General features: G+C 46.2%; 1 long non-coding RNA gene across 2 annotated transcripts in view; it reads right to left on the reverse strand.

The window, feature by feature from the left end:
• LOC130277184 (uncharacterized) overlaps nucleotides 1-18736 on the reverse strand; it is a 118508-nt gene that overhangs the window by 71043 nt on the left and 28729 nt on the right. Inside the window, exon 4 of one of the 2 annotated variants that reach the window (XR_008845386.1) lies at nucleotides 17992-18096. The exons of the other annotated variant lie outside the window; for it this stretch is intronic. This is a non-coding gene — a long non-coding RNA (uncharacterized LOC130277184). The remainder of the gene's footprint in view (nucleotides 1-17991; nucleotides 18097-18736) is intronic. 2 annotated transcript variants of the gene reach the window in all.

Below are 18736 nucleotides of genomic sequence, written 5' to 3' on the forward strand. Positions count from 1 at the left end.
AATTGTACGGCGTGAAAACGAAACCTTCCAAAATTAGCAAAATTGCATTTTTCGTTTTAATTTCCCCACAAAAATAGTGTTTTTTGGTTGCGCCATACATTTTATGATATAATGAGTGATGTCATTACAAAGGACAACTGGTCGCGCAAAAAACAAGCCCTCATACTAGTCTGTGGATGAAAATATAAAAGAGTTATGATTTTTAGAAGGCGAGGAGGAAGGAGTCCTTAAGGCCAAAATGGGCTGAGTCCTTAAGGGGTTAAAGGTTACCCGTCAGATCCAACAAAAAAACTTTTTTTTATACAGTACAGACCAAATGTTTGGACACACCTTCTCATTCAAAGAGTTTTCTTTATTTTCATGACTATGATAATTGTAGATTCACACTGAAGGCATCAAAACTATGAATTAACACATGTGGAATTATAGACATAACAAAAAAGTGTGAAACAACTGAAAATCTATCATATTCTAGGTTCTTCAAAGTAGCCACCTTTTGCTTTGATTACTGCTTTGCACACTCTTGGCATTCTCTTGATGAGCTTCAAGAGGTAGTCACCTGAAATGGTCTTCCAACAGTCTTGAAGGAGTTCCCAGAGATGCTCAGCACTTGTTGGACCTTTTTGCCTTCACTCTGCGGTTCAGCTCACCCCAAACCATCTCGATTGGGTTCAGGTCCGGTGACTGTGGAGGCCAGGTCATCTGGCACAGCACCCCATCACTCTCCTTCTTGGTCAAATAGCCCTTACACAGCCTGGAGGTGTTTGGGGTCATTGTCCTGTTGAAAAATAAATGATGGTCCAACTAAACGCAAACCGGATGGAATAGCAGCCGCTGTAAGATGCTGTGGTAGCCATGCTGGGTCAGTATGCCTTCAATTTTGAATAAATCCCCAACATCGTCACCAGCAAAGCACCCCCACACCATCACACCTCCTCCTCCACACCAGCACACCTGTGAAGCGAAAACCATTTCAGGTGACTACCTCTTGAATCTCAACAAGTGAATGCCAAGAGTGTGCAAAGCAGTAATCAAAGCAAAAGGCGGCTACTTTGAAGAACCTAGAACTTTTTTGTTATGTCTATAATTCCACACGTGTTAATTCATAGTTTTGATGCCTTCAATGTGAATCTACAATTTTCATAGTCATGAAAATAAAGAAAACTCTGAAGGAGAAGGTGTGTCCAAACTTTTGGTCTGTACTGTATATATCCCTCAGTACCTAATCCTGACCATGTACATCTTATTTTTATGCGTCTAGCACCTTTATTATTTTTTTTATTACACTTTTAATTTAGCTCACTAGTCTGAATTCCTCTCAAAGGGAGGGGGCGTTGCCTCACTGTGCAGGTCTCCGCCCCCTCCCTCAGTATGCTGTCTGCTCACATCTCCCCTAGCATTAGCAAAACTACAAATCCCAGCTTGTCCTCACTGACAGTAGCGGGACACAAGCTGACAGTGGGAGGATTTTTCCTCCAGCCCTGCGCTCACAGCTGTCAACCAAGGAAGTGTGTCCATGACATAGGTGATGATGCATGGACACAGCAGGACTAGTATGTTTGACTGGATTTTTCAGTATGAAATACTAAATATTTTCTAATGAAAGCAATTGCAAAATCTATTGGTTTTGCATGCTTTACAACATATCAAAAGTTTTCGTATCTGACAGTGCCCATTTAAACAGATTTGTAAATTACTTCTATAAAAAAAATCTTAATCCTTCCAGTCCTTCCAGAAGCTGAATAGTACAGAGGAAAATTATTTTCTTTTTGGAACACAGTGCTCTCTACTAACATCTCTGTCCATTTTAGGAACTGACCAGAGCAGCATGTTGTCTATGGGGATTTTCTCCTACTCTGGACAGATCTTAAAAATGGACAGAGATGTCAGCAGAGAGCACTGTGCTCGTGATTCGGCAGAGAGCTCTGTGTTCAAAAAAGAAAAGAATTTCCTCTGTAGTATTCAGCAGCTAATAAGTACTGGAAGGATTAAGATTTTTTAACAGAAGTAATTTACAAATCTGTTTAACTTTCTGGCACCAGTTGATTTAAAAAAAAAAAAAAAGTTTTCCACAGGAGTACCCCTTTAAGTGCTAACTAGGCTCTTCTTCAGGCTTGTTGGTACCTCTACTGGCCCACTGTACCTGGGGAAAAATGCCCACTGGCCCCCATAACTATTTCCTTGCATAACTCTGCATGATTTATATTTATTTCCCTATCCCTATATGCACTCTGTAGGCGTGTGTGAAATACTTCTATCTGTTATACACTGTTCCGAACGCCGGAGCAGGCGAAGGGAGCTCGTGACCTCATAGCCCCGCCCCCTCATGACATCACACCCCGCCCCCTCAATGCAAGTCTATGGGACTTGCATTGAGGGGGCGGGGTGTGACGTCATGAGGAGGCAGGGCTATGACGTCATGAGCTCCCGGCGCCGACTCCAGTGTTCGGAACAGTGTGTTCCAAATGCTGAGCAGCGGAGTACCCCTTTAAGCTGGTTATACCCATGAGAACCAAGTAAGCCAAAGCCACCGATTTCAGCACCTCCAGATGAATAGGGAGGCCTCACAATGCTCTCTAGGTGGCAGATGTTTGGGGAGAGAAGGATCGGGCTGTTGGCTACTGTTCTCAGGATGATCAGTCTTTGCCATTGCCTGCCATTGGCTTCCCTCCTCCCCATTCAGAATACATGCACGCTTGACCAAGCTGAGGGTCCACGGGAGAGATTTATCAAAACTTGTGCAGAGGAAAAGTTGACCAGTTGCCCATAGCAACCAATCAGATCGCTTCTTTCATTTTTGAAAAGGCCTTTTGAAAAATGAAAGAAGCAATCTGGTTGCTATGGGCAACTGGTCAACTTTTTCCCCAGTACAGGTTTTGATCAATCTCCCCCCTATGTATATGTGGGGATTAGGAGAGATCTAAAATGTATGGCCCAAAAATGTATAAACCAGACAAATATTGCCCATTTCCCTCTTGATCCTCCCGTGTGCTATTACACCAGCCCTTTTGACCACCCCCTCTGTCCCACCATTACACTCCCCCCTTTTCTTCATCCCCCGCGGTGCCACTGCGTTCACACCTGGCCTGTGTCTCTTAGGCTATGTTCACATGGCCCTGACAGCGGAGTGCCGGAAAAACATGCCAGCGCTAGGACCGCTTGGCAATGCAGTGTGTTATCCACAGAAAGAAAAGACATGTTTATTCTTTCTGCGGACACCGGAATTTAAATTTCCGCTAAAATAGATAAAAATAGATAAAAAAAATTTATGGGACTCTGCTACTGAAGAATCTCCATACAGAATTCCAATGGGGAATTCAATGTGGAAATTCTGCCGTGTGAACATAGCCTTAGAAAGGATTAAGATTTTTTTAATAGAAGTAATTTACAAATCTGTTTAACTTTCTGGAGCCAGTTGACATATAAAAAAAAGTTTTTTTCCTGGATAACCCCTTTAATAGTGACCAATGGCCACGGCTGCTGCGGGACTGTGACCTAATAATAATAAAATGGGATTGATGTTAAGAATTTTAGTCTGTGAACAGTGCTCTAGAATATGTCAGAGATATATGAGAGACAAAAGGGTTAAGCGAGCCCGATCAGCCGTAAGTGTCAGTCTAACGTAAAGGTCACATTATCAGATGCATAGAAAAGTTTCCCACATTCTTCTGCTCCGGCTTCTAGCAATATAGCCAACTGAACCTGATACAAAGTCCATGACAATGCTCCCCAGTGTGTGTGGTGAGGATTATCGGTTTAATAGGTTGGACAGGAAACATTCGGAAATAACAGCGCAATGAACTATAAAAGAAGCGAACTCGCCTTATCAGCAGCAAAAATAAATATTAACAATGGCAGCTGCTACACTAGGGCCGCCTATTCACATGCAAACACACAAAAAAAAAATTCAGCTGAATACATGCGTAGGTGTAATGCAGCCATAATACGTCCCGTTACGGGGGAAAAAACGAAGAAAAAAAAAACGCCACTTTTACGGTTGTTGTGACATCAAATATTTGTTTGCACTGGAGAACTGCGAGTCAGCTAGATCCCGAGCCCTAAAAGATAATGAGGGCCCATAAAACAGAGGTGTAGCTGACGACGGCGCACGCCCGCTTTGTGCCCGGCAGATGTCATATGAGTGAGCGAATTACAAGGACGGATGCTTACAGCTATGTACGTTGGTATATTGGTGCCAATTTTCCCCAAGGTTTTTTTTCCGGTAGGGAAAGTAATAAAAAATTATTTTCTCAAGCTCAAATAATGAAGGTGATTATGTGAAGCTCCAACGTTGGAAAGTTGCTTTAAAGGGGCACTCCGGTGGAAAACTTTTCTTTTTTTAAATGAACTGATGCCAGAAAGTTAAACAGATTTGTAAGACCCCCCCCGACCTACGATGGCCCCGACATATGACGAAATCGACATACGATGCTTTTTTATGTCGGGGCCATCGCATTAAGTGCTATCCGGCAGCGCCAAATGCTTAAGCTGCTGCCGGATAGCAGCTTAATGTTCCCCGTGCGGTGCGGTAAGTATTACTTACCCCTCCACGATGCTCCGGGGTGCCCTCCGGGTCCAGCGCTGGTCTTCCGGCGTCTTCTCGGCCCTCACGGATGACGTCAATACGCTGCTGCGCACGCCATCCAATAGGAATGGCGTACACAGCGGCGTAATGACGTCGCTACGCAGGCCCAGTAAGGCCTTGCGGAAGACAGAAGAGGACCGGAAAAGACAGAAGAGGACCGGAGAAGACAGCGGAGAGCCCAGCGGAGGCCCGGGATCACCATCTCGAGCGGCTGGGACAGGTGAGTACAGCTTCCTATACTTTACATTGCACGGATCCCTCAACATACGATGGATTCGACAAACGATGGCTCGTTTGGAACGAATTACCATCGTATGTTGAGGGACCACTGTACTTCTATTAAAAAATCTTTACCCTTCCAGTGCTTTTTAGCAGCTGTATGCTACAGAGGAAATTCTTTTCTTTTTGAATTTCTTTTCTTGTCTTGTCCACAGTGCTCTCTGCTGACACCTCTTTCCGTGTCAGGAACTGTCCGGAGCAGCATAGGTTTGAAATGGGGATTTTCTCCTGCTCTGGACAGTTCCTGATACAGGCATCAGGTGTCAGTAGAAAGCACTGTGGACAAGACTAAAAAGAAATTCAATAAGAAAAGAATTTCCTCCGTAGCATACAGCTGCTAAAAAGTACTGGAAGGGTAAAGATTTTTTTTTTTTAATAGAAGTAATTTACAAATCTGTTTACCTTTCTGGCACAAGTTGATTTAAAATGTTTTCCACCGGAGTACTCCTTTAAATAATACATCTTGAGAATCGGCAGAATTGCCTTATAGGGAATCCGTCACCTGTTTCATGCTGCCGTGGGCAGCATGAAACGGGTGCAGGAGGGCGGGGCCCCGGATCACTATGATTAAGGCTTGAGGGTTTTAGGGATATCTTAGTTTAAAAGCCAATGGTAGTCATTGGGGAGGTCCCTGAACCTGCTCTCCACCCCGGTGGGGCGGAGAGCAGCTTCAGGGACCGCCCCAATGACTAGTTACCCAGGTCCCGACAGCTGATTTCTTTGAAACGCCCGAGCATATATTAAAGTGTTTCGGGACCCCTGTACCTGTTTCATGCTGATTTGTATGAGCAACTCTGCTGGGTAAAGTTGGCCATGCATTTTAGACAGTTGTCTGCCAAATGCTCTCCTGATTTTCCCCCCCAAACACATGCACACTCAGCCCGAATGAGTGTGCAAGTGTTCTGAATGGGGAGACAAGAGAAAGTTTCTGGTAGGAACGCAAGATATCAGTTTGTCTCCAGGGTGTACATAGAAGAAAGGGGCCCCATAGCAAAGGTTGTAATGGGCCTCCTATTATGGCATACGATTTATTTTCCCTTGTTTTCCATGACCCCTATATCAATACCCTCACTAGTAGCAAAAGGAATGGGAGTAGCCCCACCCACTTGACTATGCAGCCCAGAAGAAGCAGAGATTTACATGAATAAATAACAAGTTATCTGGAACTTTTCCTACGAAACTCTATAACAATCTGCTCAGTTCCTCCTGTTCCATAACATGCTTCCCATGTTTAAATCCCTGTACACAGGGTGTACATTTACGCCCTACGCCCACTCCCTGTCTATGAAGCATGCTCAGGAACTGAGCTTGCTTTATAGACAGTTGGTGTCACGATTCGGCTTACAGGTTGTGGATCCACTGTGTCAGCGAGGGATTGGCGTGGACCGTGCTGGTGGACCGGTTCTAAGAGGCTACTGGTGTTCACCAGAGCCCGCCGCAAAGCGGGATGGTCTTGCTGCGGCAGTAGCAACCAGGTCGTATCCACTAGCAACGGCTCAACCTCGCTGACTGCTGAGAAGGCGTGGGACAGAAGGACTAGGCAGAGGCAAGGTCAGACGTAGCAGAAGGTCGGGGCAGGCGGCAAGGTTCGTAGTCAATATGGATAGCAGGAGATCAGGTAACACAGGCTTGGACAACACTAAACGCTTTCACTGGCACAAGGCAACAAGATCCGGCCAGGGAGTGCAGGGGAAGTGAGTAGATATAGCCAGGGAGCAGGTGGAAGCTAATTAAGCTAATTGGGCCAGGCACCAATCATTGGTGCACTGGCCCTTTAAGTCTCAGAGAGCTGGCGCGCGCGCGCCCTAGAGAGCGGAGCCGCGCGCGCCAGCACATGACAGCCGGGGACCGGGACGGGTAAGTGACTTGGGATGCAATTTGCGAGCGGGCGCGTCCCGCTATGCGAATCGCATCCCCGCCGGCAATGTCAGTGCAGCGCTCCCGGTCAGCGGGTCTGACCGGGGCGCTGCAAGGAGAGAGACGCCGTGAGCGCTCCGGGGAGGAGCAGGGACCCGGAGCGCTCGGCGTAACAGTTGGTCCCGGCTGCCATGAGCCCAGACCCAATGAAAATGTTGGACATCACCGATCAGGGTCAGGTCTGGCCTTAACCCTTTAGAGTTAATTGAGGCATCTAAAAGTGCCAAAAATCATTTGCCGGTAGCTCAGTGAAGCTGATTATCAGCTGAAAGGAAAGACGGAGGGTCCCTACCGGCATCCTTCCTGTCAGATCGACACTCAATCACTGCAGGCAGCCTCTGTAGCCTGTACTAATGGAGCACCAACAACACTGATCAGTGCAGTGCTATGGGACAGCACTGTTCGCTGTATGCAATAGAAAGATTACACGTAATAGTGCCTTATGGGGACTAAATAATAGTGAATGAAATGTGTGAAAATATTGTTAGCAAATGTGAATAAGCCCCTTCCTTAACAAAAATTTGAACCACGCCCCTTTTCCTATTTTTCAAATAACATAGTGTTAATAAAAATAAAACATATGTGTTATCACCATGTACTTAAATGTCCAAACTATTAAAATATAACATCCAGGAAGAAGCAAGTGGGAGGCACTCGTGGATGCAACCCGTAGAATTTATTCAGGTTCGGTCAGAGGATCTGTAACCGAACCTGAATAAATTCTACGTGTTGCATCCATGAGTGCCTCCCACTTGCTTCTTCCTAAATATTGGATTGTCTATTCTTCTTGGGATTGAGCAACATGTACACACGGATATATCTGGAAGACCGGACCTTGGTTGCAGTTCACACCACCTCTGGCTTTTTGGTAGGCGGCAGTGCTGACTTTCTATTTTTCTTCTTGAACATTATTAAAATATAACATTATTAAAACTGCTCGGTGCTCAATGACGTAAACGTAAAAAAAAAAAAAAAATACCAAGGTCCAGATTTTTTAGTTCTTTTATACACTCAAAACAATTTTTATAAAAAGCATTCTAAAAGTCCCATCAAAACTACAGATCACGGCGCAAAAAAAGAGCCCTCACACATCCCCGTATACAGAAAAACGAAAAAGTTAAAGGGGACAGAAGAGGACAATTTTGGCCATTCTGATTATCGTACAAAAGGTTCTATTTTTTTAAAAGTAGTAATAGAAAATAAATCCTATATAAATTGGGTATCATTGTAATCATATGTACCTACAGAATAAAGATAAGGTGTCATTTTTACTTAAAAGTGCTCTGCGTAGGAACTGAAGCGTCCGAAATTAGCAAAATAGCGAAATACATTTTTAGATTTTTTGAATTTTTAGATTTGGTGGTAATATGAGGGACATAATTAGGAAAGCACAATGTGTGTCGCGAAAACAAGCCCTCATATGGGTTGGTAGGTGGTAAAATGGAGGCGTTATGGCTATTAGAAGCCAAGGAAGGAAATAGGAAATAGTACTTAATTTCATAATGGCGTGTGCTTACCTTTCTAATGCGATACTTAAACCCCTTGTGCCATTATTTCCCCCTCCAATCCCCCTGGGCCAATATATGAGATACATACCAAAACAACCTCCAAAACTGCGGTGTTACATTTTTAACATGCTTGTGTCTATCCCGTTTGGCAGGAGTCGGAGGGCCGCACTGATGGGTGACGTCCTTCTGCACTGTGCTAGCACCTCCGCAAAACACCAGGGACGTCACATGTCAGGTTCGGCAGCCACTGCAGCTCACATAAAGTGGCCGAGGTTCAATATAGTGGGCTGCCATAGCAACTGTGGCGTCCAATCACAATGCATGGCCGGTATTTGTCAACGAATTGCCGTACCCCCGCATAACCCTTGGCGTACCCCTAGGGGTACACACCTGGTTGAGAACCCCTTGTGGTGTCTGGGGTGTTGCAATGGTGGAGCAGGATCTGGTGGTATTAACCCTGTGGGGTGAGGTGTTATTAACCCCTTGTCAGGCCCAAGGCCTGATTATTAAAATCCTATATGTGCATTATAAATTATATCTGTGTATAAACTAAGACATGGGTGAGGGGTCATTCAGACTGTGTTTTGTGTATTGCATTTTATTGGAGGTCTGGCTGTCTTGGTATCTCCTTTGAAGTCGTGCACTCTGGTCCCATCATATAATCAAACAGATAAGGGGCCAGGAAGAGAGAAGACCCCCTGGTGGGACCAGAGGGGAGGGGGGAATGGAGTCTCCCTCCCAAGAAAGCAGATATGTTATTTAAAACAATGCTAGACTCAAAGTTGGTTGTTAAATGCTGGGCAACAAGCTGACGAGACCATCCTAAGAACAGCTGAAACTCACTCTCTTGGAACTGCTATACCATCATGCTGTAAGAACTTCATCTTTTGTTTTCTGAACTTGCCTTGCAAAACTCTTTTATTTATTTTTGTAACTGTATGTCATTTTTTCCTGCATTTTAAACAAACATATATATATATAGCACTGTGATACCTTTTATCAGATTAAATGTTTAATTCATCCGCTCTGGTCTTTGATCTCTAAATATATGAGCTCACCTTTCTGAAGGCAGCTCTGGTGGAAACACGTTTATCTAAGGGTAAATTTGGTGACTTGCTGGGACTAGTAGTGGATACCCAGAGGTCTGGCGGCTTTAACCCTTGCACCATCACACTCTCTCTAGCGTCTTGGCTGGACCGATAGGGTGTGATCGTGACACCCCTGATTTGTTGTGACGCCTGTGGTTGTTTTCTGTTTAAGGCCCTGCCGACAACCAACCCAGAAACGGCACGCAATAAAGGAATGTCCACAGCAGGAATTGTGCAAATAACTGGAACTTTTACTTAAACTTCTTATAGAACAGTCTTTACAATTATGCAGTTTCCTGCAACCGGGATGCAGGATACCTCACAGGCTTGCTGGGACTTGCTGGGTATTGAGATTTATGCAGGCCACTGTGCTACTAATTGTATACTTGAGTTGAGTAGTAGTCACTAGAATTGTAGATAGAGCTTGATAACTCACGTTTTGAACAGTGTTGCTTGCAATTCAAATTTTATTCGCGAATATCGCATATTCGCGAATTCGCGAATATAGCACTATATATTTGAAATTACGAATATTCGCTTTTTTTTTTCACAGTACACATCACAGTGATCATCCCTCCCTGTTTCCAGCTTGTGAGGTCTAAAGAAGGCTCTAATACTACTGTGTGAGACCGCCGGGCGAATATTCGCATATGCGAATATTGATCCCTCCCTTCTGCTGCTTCTATCCAGTTACACTAGTATACTTGCTATAAAGTTTATAAATTTTCACATATGCAAATTTTCGTATGTGCAAATTTTCGCATATGCGAAAATAAACACGCGAATATAACGAATATGAGAATTTAGCGAATATACGACGAATATTCGTCCATATATTCGCGAAATATTGCAAATTCGAATATGGCCTATGCCGCTTAACACTAGTTTTGAAGTGGCTGCAGGTTCCTTAGGCTTTGGCCTAGTGGCAATTGTGCAGAAATTGGTATTGCTGTAGTGTACAAGATGAAGAGCAGGAACCAAGAGAGTGAATTTAGAGACTACAGCCCCTTATATACTAGGGGGGCTGGACTAAAGCCCATTGGTGCAAAGCCTGAAGGTCCTGTACCCAGGGAACTCTAGGTACATCACATGACAGTATCACATGACCCAGGAAGGTCCTAAACATTTTATACATTTGTACAACTGAACAATATACATATATATTATGGGCATATTTATTATGAAGCAGTAACTGATGAGTAAGGGGGGAAGCCCTGCAGGAGAGCCCTATGGACGGCAGGGACTCTTCCTGAGGGGACTTAAGGCAGGAACAGGACCATGTCCTGTACCGGGAAACCACACCCTGATCTAGAGCAAAAAAACATTGTCATTACACATACTGGTGAGGAAAGAGCTGAATGTCATCAATATAAGGGAGATTTATCAAAACCTGTGCAGAGGAAAAGTTGTCCAGTTGCCCATAGCAACCTATCAGATCACTTCTTTCATTTTTCACAGGCCTCTTTACAAATGAAAGAAGCAATCTGATTGGTTGCTATGGGCAACTGCACCGCTCTTCCTCTGCGCAGGTTTTGATAAATCTCTCCCATTTAGTGTAATGGTGTGCGGAGAAGAGCAGAGATCCCCAGCAGCGCAGAGTATTACAGGAAATATTTTACTTGTCTTGGGGATGCACTCAAGCAGATACCTCAGAGAGGTACGTGACCAGGGGCAGTATCATGAAATGAGGAGGGGAATAAGGCAGGGTCACGCCGCAGCACAGAGTATTTCAGGATAGTAAGTTAAATCAAGGAAAAACCTATTTAAGGGTGGGTTCACACCAAAGTTTTTCAAGTACGGTTCCTGTATACATTTTCATTATAGAAAACGTATGGAACCGTATTGAAAACCGTATACATAGACAAACAATTGAAAACCCTGCACCCGGTTGCGTACGATTTGCTTGCAATCCGTTTTTTTTCCCAACTAGTTGACCATGGTTTTGTCTCCGGGTTAAAAACCGTATTGCAACCGCATACGTTTTTTTTAACATGGACGTCAATGGGAAATGCATACGGGAAACCGTACACGGATTTTACTTTGCACATGCACATTTGCATCCTAAAGTTAAAATTTTCAATTTTTTTTTAATTTTAAATAAAATTTTAAAAAACGTATGTTTTTTTTTTTATTAAAAACGGACGGAACCGTATGCACTTTTTAAAACAGTATACAGTTTTAAAAACGCATACGGTTTTCTTTTTCCCATACATTTCCATAATGTTCTATCCGTTTTTTTGCCATACGGTTTTCTTTAGAAAAACGGATTGAAGACACATCATCATGGAGGCTCTGCTTGGTTTGGGATTCAGAGATATACAACACTATATTGGTATGGTACAGTGTCTCCCAAACAGGGTGCCTCCAGCTGTTGTAAAACTATAACTCCCAGCAGGTCCGGACAGTCAAAGGCTGCCTGGCATGCTGGGAGTTCTAGTTTTGCAACAGCTGGAGGCACCCTGGTTGGGAAACAACGTACTATGCAAATATAATGTTGTATAGAGAGAATGCATTCACTCACGTGGGTCTGCCAAAGACTGTCTGGACATGCTGGGGGTTGTAGTTTTGCAACAGCTGGAGGCACCCTGGTTGGGAAACAATGTACTATGCAAATATAATGTTGTATAGAGAGAATGCATTCACACACGTGGGTCTGCCAAAGACTGTCTGGACATGCTGGGGGTTGTAGTTTTGCAACAGCTGGAGGCACACTGGTTTGGAAACACTGGTAGAAAAGTGCAACATGACTAGACTCAGTATTTCCCAACCAGCGTGCCTTCAGTTGTTGCAAAACTACAACTCCCAGCATGCCCAGACAGCCTTTGGCAGACTCATGTGAGTGAATGCATTTTCTTTATACAACATTCTATTTGTATAGTACAGTGTTTCCCAACCAGTGTGCCTCCAGCTGTTGCAAAAACTGCAACTCCCAGCATGTCTGAACAGTCGAAGGATGTCCGGGCATTCTGGGAGTTGTAGATTTGCAACAGCTGGAGGCACCCTGGTTGAGTAACACTTGTCAAGAAGTACAGTATAATTAGACCTGTCGTTTTTCAAGCAGCGTGCCTCCAGCTGCTGCAAAACTACAACTTCCGGCATGCACGGACAGCCAAAGGCTGTCCGTGCATGCTGGAAGTAGTAGTTTTGCAACAGCTGGAGGCACACTGGTTAGAAGACACTGATCTAGACTCTCAGAAAGTCCTTTCAACAGCTGAAGTAGTGAGTTTCTATCCTGCTTCTTCCTGTAGGTGGCAGCATTGTGCCTTTCATAGCATGCTATGGAGAAAGACATTGTATACAGCTGCTGTGTGTACCGTATAGCTTTATATGCTACTACCCATATATTCCTGCTATGGGTTGTACAAGTTTGTATCACCTTTGATGTGACAGGCCTAGCAAATAGCCGGTCTCCTCATCTGACATGTACTATAATTTTGTTCAATTATTATAATATGCCGCTTCTGCTCTGTCCACATGACAACGGCCTCGCCTGCAGCCCCACTATGATAGTTGTAGAGCTCGCTACAGTCAAATGCATACGAATCCCAATCTCACTGATAAAGGGAATGTCCACCCTAATGTCCAAAATTTTGCGCTAAATTCTTAGTATCTCTTTATATCAGCTAGTGCTTCAAATTGATGATACATTGCTCCGAAACCCCTGCCTTAGAATTCAAAGCAAAAATTCAGACTCCCTGCACCTGTCACTAGAGGGAGCTAAGAAGCTTCCTGCATACTGCGTTAGGGTAGGGTCACATATAACGCATCTGCAGTTGCAGGAAATCCACCTTAGATTTTGCTACGAGCAGACACACAGAGCTACCCGGCAGCAGCCCTGTGTGTGCAGTAAGGTTTACTGCACACACAGAGCTGCGGCAGGGTATTCCTGGGTGTTTGCTCATAGCACAATCCGCAGCATATACGTGTAACCATCCATCTCCAAGACACAATGATAACTAATGAAATTCAGGCAGCCTGCAGTCACCACTAGGGGGACCTTAGAAGCTTCCTGCATACTGTATTACTTTTTTAAGTTCAGTGCACAAGCAGTATGCAGGGAGCTCTAAAACTCCCACTAGAGGTGATTGCAGGCCTTCTGAATTTCATTAGTTATGTCTGTGCCTTAGAGCAGTGGTTCTCAACCTTTTTGTTTTGGTACCCCTTGGTAGTCCATTTTCAAATATTGTAACCCACCCCCATATTAGCAGCAATTTTTTTTACTCCTTTCCCCAGGCCCCCTGGTCCTCTCCCTATCTCCCCAGCCCCCCTGAACCTCTCCCTATCTCCCCAGCCCCCCTGAACCTCTCCCTATCTCCCCAGCCCCCCTGAACCTCTCCCTATCTCCCCAGGCCCCCTGAACCTCTCCATATCTCCCCAGCCCCCCTGAACCTCTCCATATCTTTCCAGGCCCCCTGAACCTCTCTCTATCTTCCCAGGCCCCCTGCTCTTCTCCCTATCTCCCCAGGCCCCCTGCTCCTCTCCCTATCTCCCAGCCCCCCTGCTCCTCTCCCTATCTTTCCAGCCCCCCTGCTCCTCTCCCTATCTCCCCAGGCCCCCTGAACCTCTCCCTATCTCCCCAGGCCCCCTGAACCTCTCCATATCTTTCCAGGCCCCCTGAACCTCTCTCTATCTCCCCAGGCCCCCTGCTCTTCTCCCTATCTCCCAGCCCCCCTGCTCCTCTCCCTATCTCCCCAGGCCCCCTGAACCTCTCCCTATCTCCTCAGGCCCCCTGCTCCTCTCCCTATCTCCCCAGCCCCCCTGCTCCTCTCCCTATCTCCCAGCCCCCCTGCTCCTCTCCCTATCTCCCCAGGCCCCCTGCACCTCTCCCTATCTCCCCAGGCCCCCTGCTCCTCTCCCTATCTCCCCAGGCCCCCTGCTCCTCTCCCTATCTCCCCAGGCCCCCTGCTCCTCTACCTATCTCCCCAGGCCCCCTGCTCCTCTACCTATCTTCCCAGGCCCCCTGCTCTTCTCCCTATCTCCCCAGGCCCCCTGCTCCTCTCCCTATCTCCCAGCCCCCCTGCTCCTCTCCCTATCTTTCCAGCCCCCCTGCTCCTCTCCCTATCTCCCCAGGCCCCCTGAACCTCTCCCTATCCCCCCAGGCCCCCTGCTCCTCTCCCTATCTCCCCAGGCCCCCTGCTCCTCTCCCTATCTCCCCAGGCCCCCTGCTCCTCTACCTACCTCCCCAGGCCCCCTGCTCCTCTACCTATCTTCCCAGGCCCCCTGCTCCTCTCCCTATCTCCCCCAGGCCCCCTGCTCCTCTACCTATCTTCCCAGGCCCCCTGCTCCTCTCCCTATCTCCCCAGGCCCCCTGCTCCTCTCCCTATCTCCCCAGGGCCCCTGCTCCTCTCTCTATCTCCCCAGGCCCCCTGCTCCTCTCTCTATCTCCCCAGGTCCCCTGCTCCTCTCCCTATCTCCCCAGGTCCCCTGCGCCTCTCCCTATCTCCCCAGGCCCCCTGCTCCTCTCCCTATCTCCCCAGGGCCCCTGCTCCTCTCTCTATCTCCCCAGGCCCCCTGCTCCTCTCTCTATCTCCCCAGGTCCCCTGCTCCTCTCCCTATCTCCCCAGGCCCCCTGCACCTCTCCCTATCTCCCCAGGCCCCCTGCACCTCTCCCTATCTCCCCAGGTCCCCTGCTCCTCTACCTATCTCCCCAGGCCCCCTGCTCCTCTCCCTATCTTTCCAGGCCCCCTGCTCCTCTACCTATCTCCCCAGGTCCCCTGCGCCTTTCCCTATCTCCCCAGGCCCCCTGCTCCTCTACCTATCTCCCCAGCCCCCCTGCTCCTCTCCCTATCTCGCCAGGTCCCCTGCTCCTCTCCCTATCTCCCCAGGCCCCCTGCTCCTCTCTCTATCTCCCCAGGCCCCCTGCTCCTCTCCCTATCTTTCCAGGCCCCCTGCTCCTCTACCTATCTCCCCAGGTCCCCTGCGCCTTTCCCTATCTCCCCAGGCCCCCTGCTCCTCTCCCTATCTTTCCAGGCCCCCTGCTCCTCTACCTATCTCCCCAGGTCCCCTGCGCCTCTACCTATCTCCCCAGGCCCCCTGCACCTCTCCCTATCTCCTCAGGCCCCCTGCTCCTCTACCTATCTCCCCAGGCCCCCTGCACCTCTCCCTATCTCCTCAGGCCCCCTGCACCTCTCCCTATCTCCCCAGGCCCCCTGCTCCTCTAGCTATCTTCCCAAACCCCCTGCTCTTCTCCCTATCTCCCCAGGCCCCCTGCTCCTCTCGCTATCTCCCCAGGCCCCCTGCTCTTCTCCCTATCTCCCCAGGCCCCCTGCTCCTCTCGCTATCTCCCCAGGCCCCCTGCTCTTCTCCCTATCTCCCCAGGCCCCCTGCTCTTCTCCCTATCTCCCCAGGCCCCCTGCTCCTCTCGCTATCTCCCCAGGCCCCCTGCTCTTCTCCCTATCTCCCCAGGCCCCTTGCTCCTCTCGCTATCTCCCCAGGCCCCCTGCTCCTCTCCCTATCTCCCCAGGCCCCATGCTCCTTTCCCTATCTCCCCAAGCCCCCTGACTCACAAGTGATGACTTCACTGTTCAGAGTCATTCACTTTTCCTTTATTCACTAACTGGCCTAGACCATCATTAAGATTTCTCCTGGCAAAGACTTGTCTCCACAGAACCTGTCAGGCAAACATATTAGGCTACTTTCTTTAGCACAATGCCCACCTCTTTACAAACACCCCATGCGCATTGTCCTTGAAAGTAATAGTGCCTGCTTTGTGTCCCCATGTAGTAGTTAGACCCCCGTTGTGCTCCTGTATAGTTGTTGGCCTCCATACTGCCCCCAATAGAGTAGTAGGCCCCCTCTGTGCCCCCATACAGTTGTAGGCTGCCACACTGCCCCGATATAGTTGTAGGCCCCCACATTAAACCCATGTAATTGTAGGCTGCCACACTGCCCCCATATAGTTGTGCCTACCTATTGCATGATATACTGTATACAGTAGGGATCAAAAGTTTGGGCACCCCAGGTAAAAAATTGTATTAATGTGCATAAAGAAGCCAAGAAAAGATGGAAAAATCTCCAAAAGGCATCAAATTACAGATTAGACATTCTAATAATATGTCAACAAAAGTTAGATTTTATTTCCATCATTTACACTTTCAAAATAACAGAAAACAAGAAAGTGGCATCTGCAAAGGTTTGGGCACCCTGCAGAGTTAATATCTTGTACTGCCCCCTTTGGCAAGTATTACAACTTGTAAGCGCTTTTTGTAGCCAGCCAAGAGTCTTGTTTGAGGTATCTTTGCCCATTCTTCCTTACAAAAGTCTTCCAGTTCTTTGAGATTTCTGGGCTGTCTGTGACGCACTGCTCTTTTAAGGTCTATCCATAGATTTTCAATTATGTTGAGGTCAGGAGATTGTGAAGGCCATGGCAAAACCTTCAGTTTACGCCTCTTGATGTAATCCCCTGTGGATTTCGAGGTGTGTTTAGGATTTTATCCATTTGTAGAAGCCATCCTATTTTTAACTTCAGCTTTTTCACAGATGGCATCAAGTTAGCATCCAAAATTTGCTGAAATTTTATTGAATCCATTTTTCCTTCTACTCATGAGATGTTGCCTGTGCCACTGGCTGCAATACAACCCCAAAGCATGATTGATCCACCCCCATGCTTAACAGTTGGACAGAGGTTCTTTTCATTAAATTCTGTTCCCCTTCTTCTCCAAACGTGCCTTTGCTCATTCCGGCCAAAAAGTTAAATATTAACCTCATCTGTCCACAGAATTTGTTTCCAAAATGCATCAGGCTTGTCTATATGTTCATTTGCAAAGTTCAAACACTGATTTTTGTGGTGAGGACGTAGAAGAAGTTTTCTTCTGATGACTCTTCCATGTAGACCATATTTGTACAAGTATCTGTTTATAGTGGAATAGTGTACCACAACTCCAGTGTCTGCCAGATCTTTCTGGAGGGATTGTGCAATCAAACGTGGGTTTTGAATAGTTTTTCTCACAATCCTGCAAGCTGTTCTGTCTGATATTTTTCTTGGTCTTCCAGATCTTGCTTTAACTTCCACTGTTTCTGATGACTGCCATTTCTTAATTACATTCCGAACAGAGGATATTGACATCTGAAAACATTTTGCTATCTTCCCATAGCCTTCTCCAGCTTTGTGAGCGTCAACTATTTTCAGTTTCAGATTTCTAGACAACTGCTTAGAAGAACCCATGGTGCTGATTGTTGGGGCAAGGTCAGATGAGTGTGGGCATTTAAAATCTTTGAGATTGACATCACCTGGTCTTCCCAGATGATGATTGAGAACAATCCATGACACTGGCAGGTGTCAGCTTTGCAAAGGGGGCAGTGCATGCAATAAATTCTGCAGGGTGCCCAAACTTTTGCAGACGCCATTTTTTTTCTGTTATTTTGAAAGTGTAAATGATGGAAATAAAATCTAACTTTTGTTGACATATTATAAGAATGTCTAATCTGTAATTTGATGCCTTTTGCAGATTTTTCCATCTTTCCTTGGCTTCTTTATGCACATTAATGCAAATTTTTACCTGGGGTGCCCACACTTTTGATCCTCACTGTATATAGGCCACTTTATAAGGGTTGTCTAGTGGTATCTAAACAAAAGTTGTATAGTTTTCTTAGGTTCTTTGTTTTACTCATTTACCATCTCTGCTTGCTGCCAGTGACTGGAAACATTTGTCCAAATGACTATTTTGTAGAATTTGTTTCTGGAGAGAGCCTTAAGGTAGGGTCACCTCTACTGGAAATGCTGTGTAGAGAAAACGCACATGTGCAGTAGCTGCAAGGTGGAAGAGATTTATAAAAACAAATTTAGCTGATTTTTTTCTGAATTTTCCCAAGTGACTTCAAAGTAATTGGAGGACATTAATTATCTGTTGTGTTTTGGTGTGACATGGCACACATGTTGTGGACAATTTTCAGTGTCTGGCCAGACAGAGTGATCCAGCTAGTTCTAAAGTGCGACATTACAATGCAGTTTGGCGCACAAAACTGTGCACCTGGCTGCATGCTACACTTTCCAAGGAAAGAGCTATGGGTCAAAAGTGAGCCAAATTGGGGAGTTCTTTTTTTTTTTTTTTCATGGAATTTTTTATTTTTTTTATGGAAAGTGACTATTGTGAGAAGAGTTTGGAAACTGAGGATGATGTTGAAGCCTCAGGCTCACATTTGGAAACCACTACCACCTTTTTACCTTTACCTTGATCTTATCTGCTCCATCATATTCTGTAGTGTAGCCCCTGAAAATGCTATTTTTCAATTAGGTAAAAGAGCTTTAATGACATCATGATCATGTGACCACACACCTGTGTGGGAGGAGCAACCAAAAGAAAATACATGAAGAGACTACTCGTGGGATAATAAAGGTAAGAAGGGGTAGTCTATGTGAA

This window comes from Hyla sarda, chromosome 6, assembly GCF_029499605.1.
Source record: "Hyla sarda isolate aHylSar1 chromosome 6, aHylSar1.hap1, whole genome shotgun sequence".
Lineage (NCBI taxonomy): Eukaryota > Metazoa > Chordata > Amphibia > Anura > Hylidae > Hyla > Hyla sarda.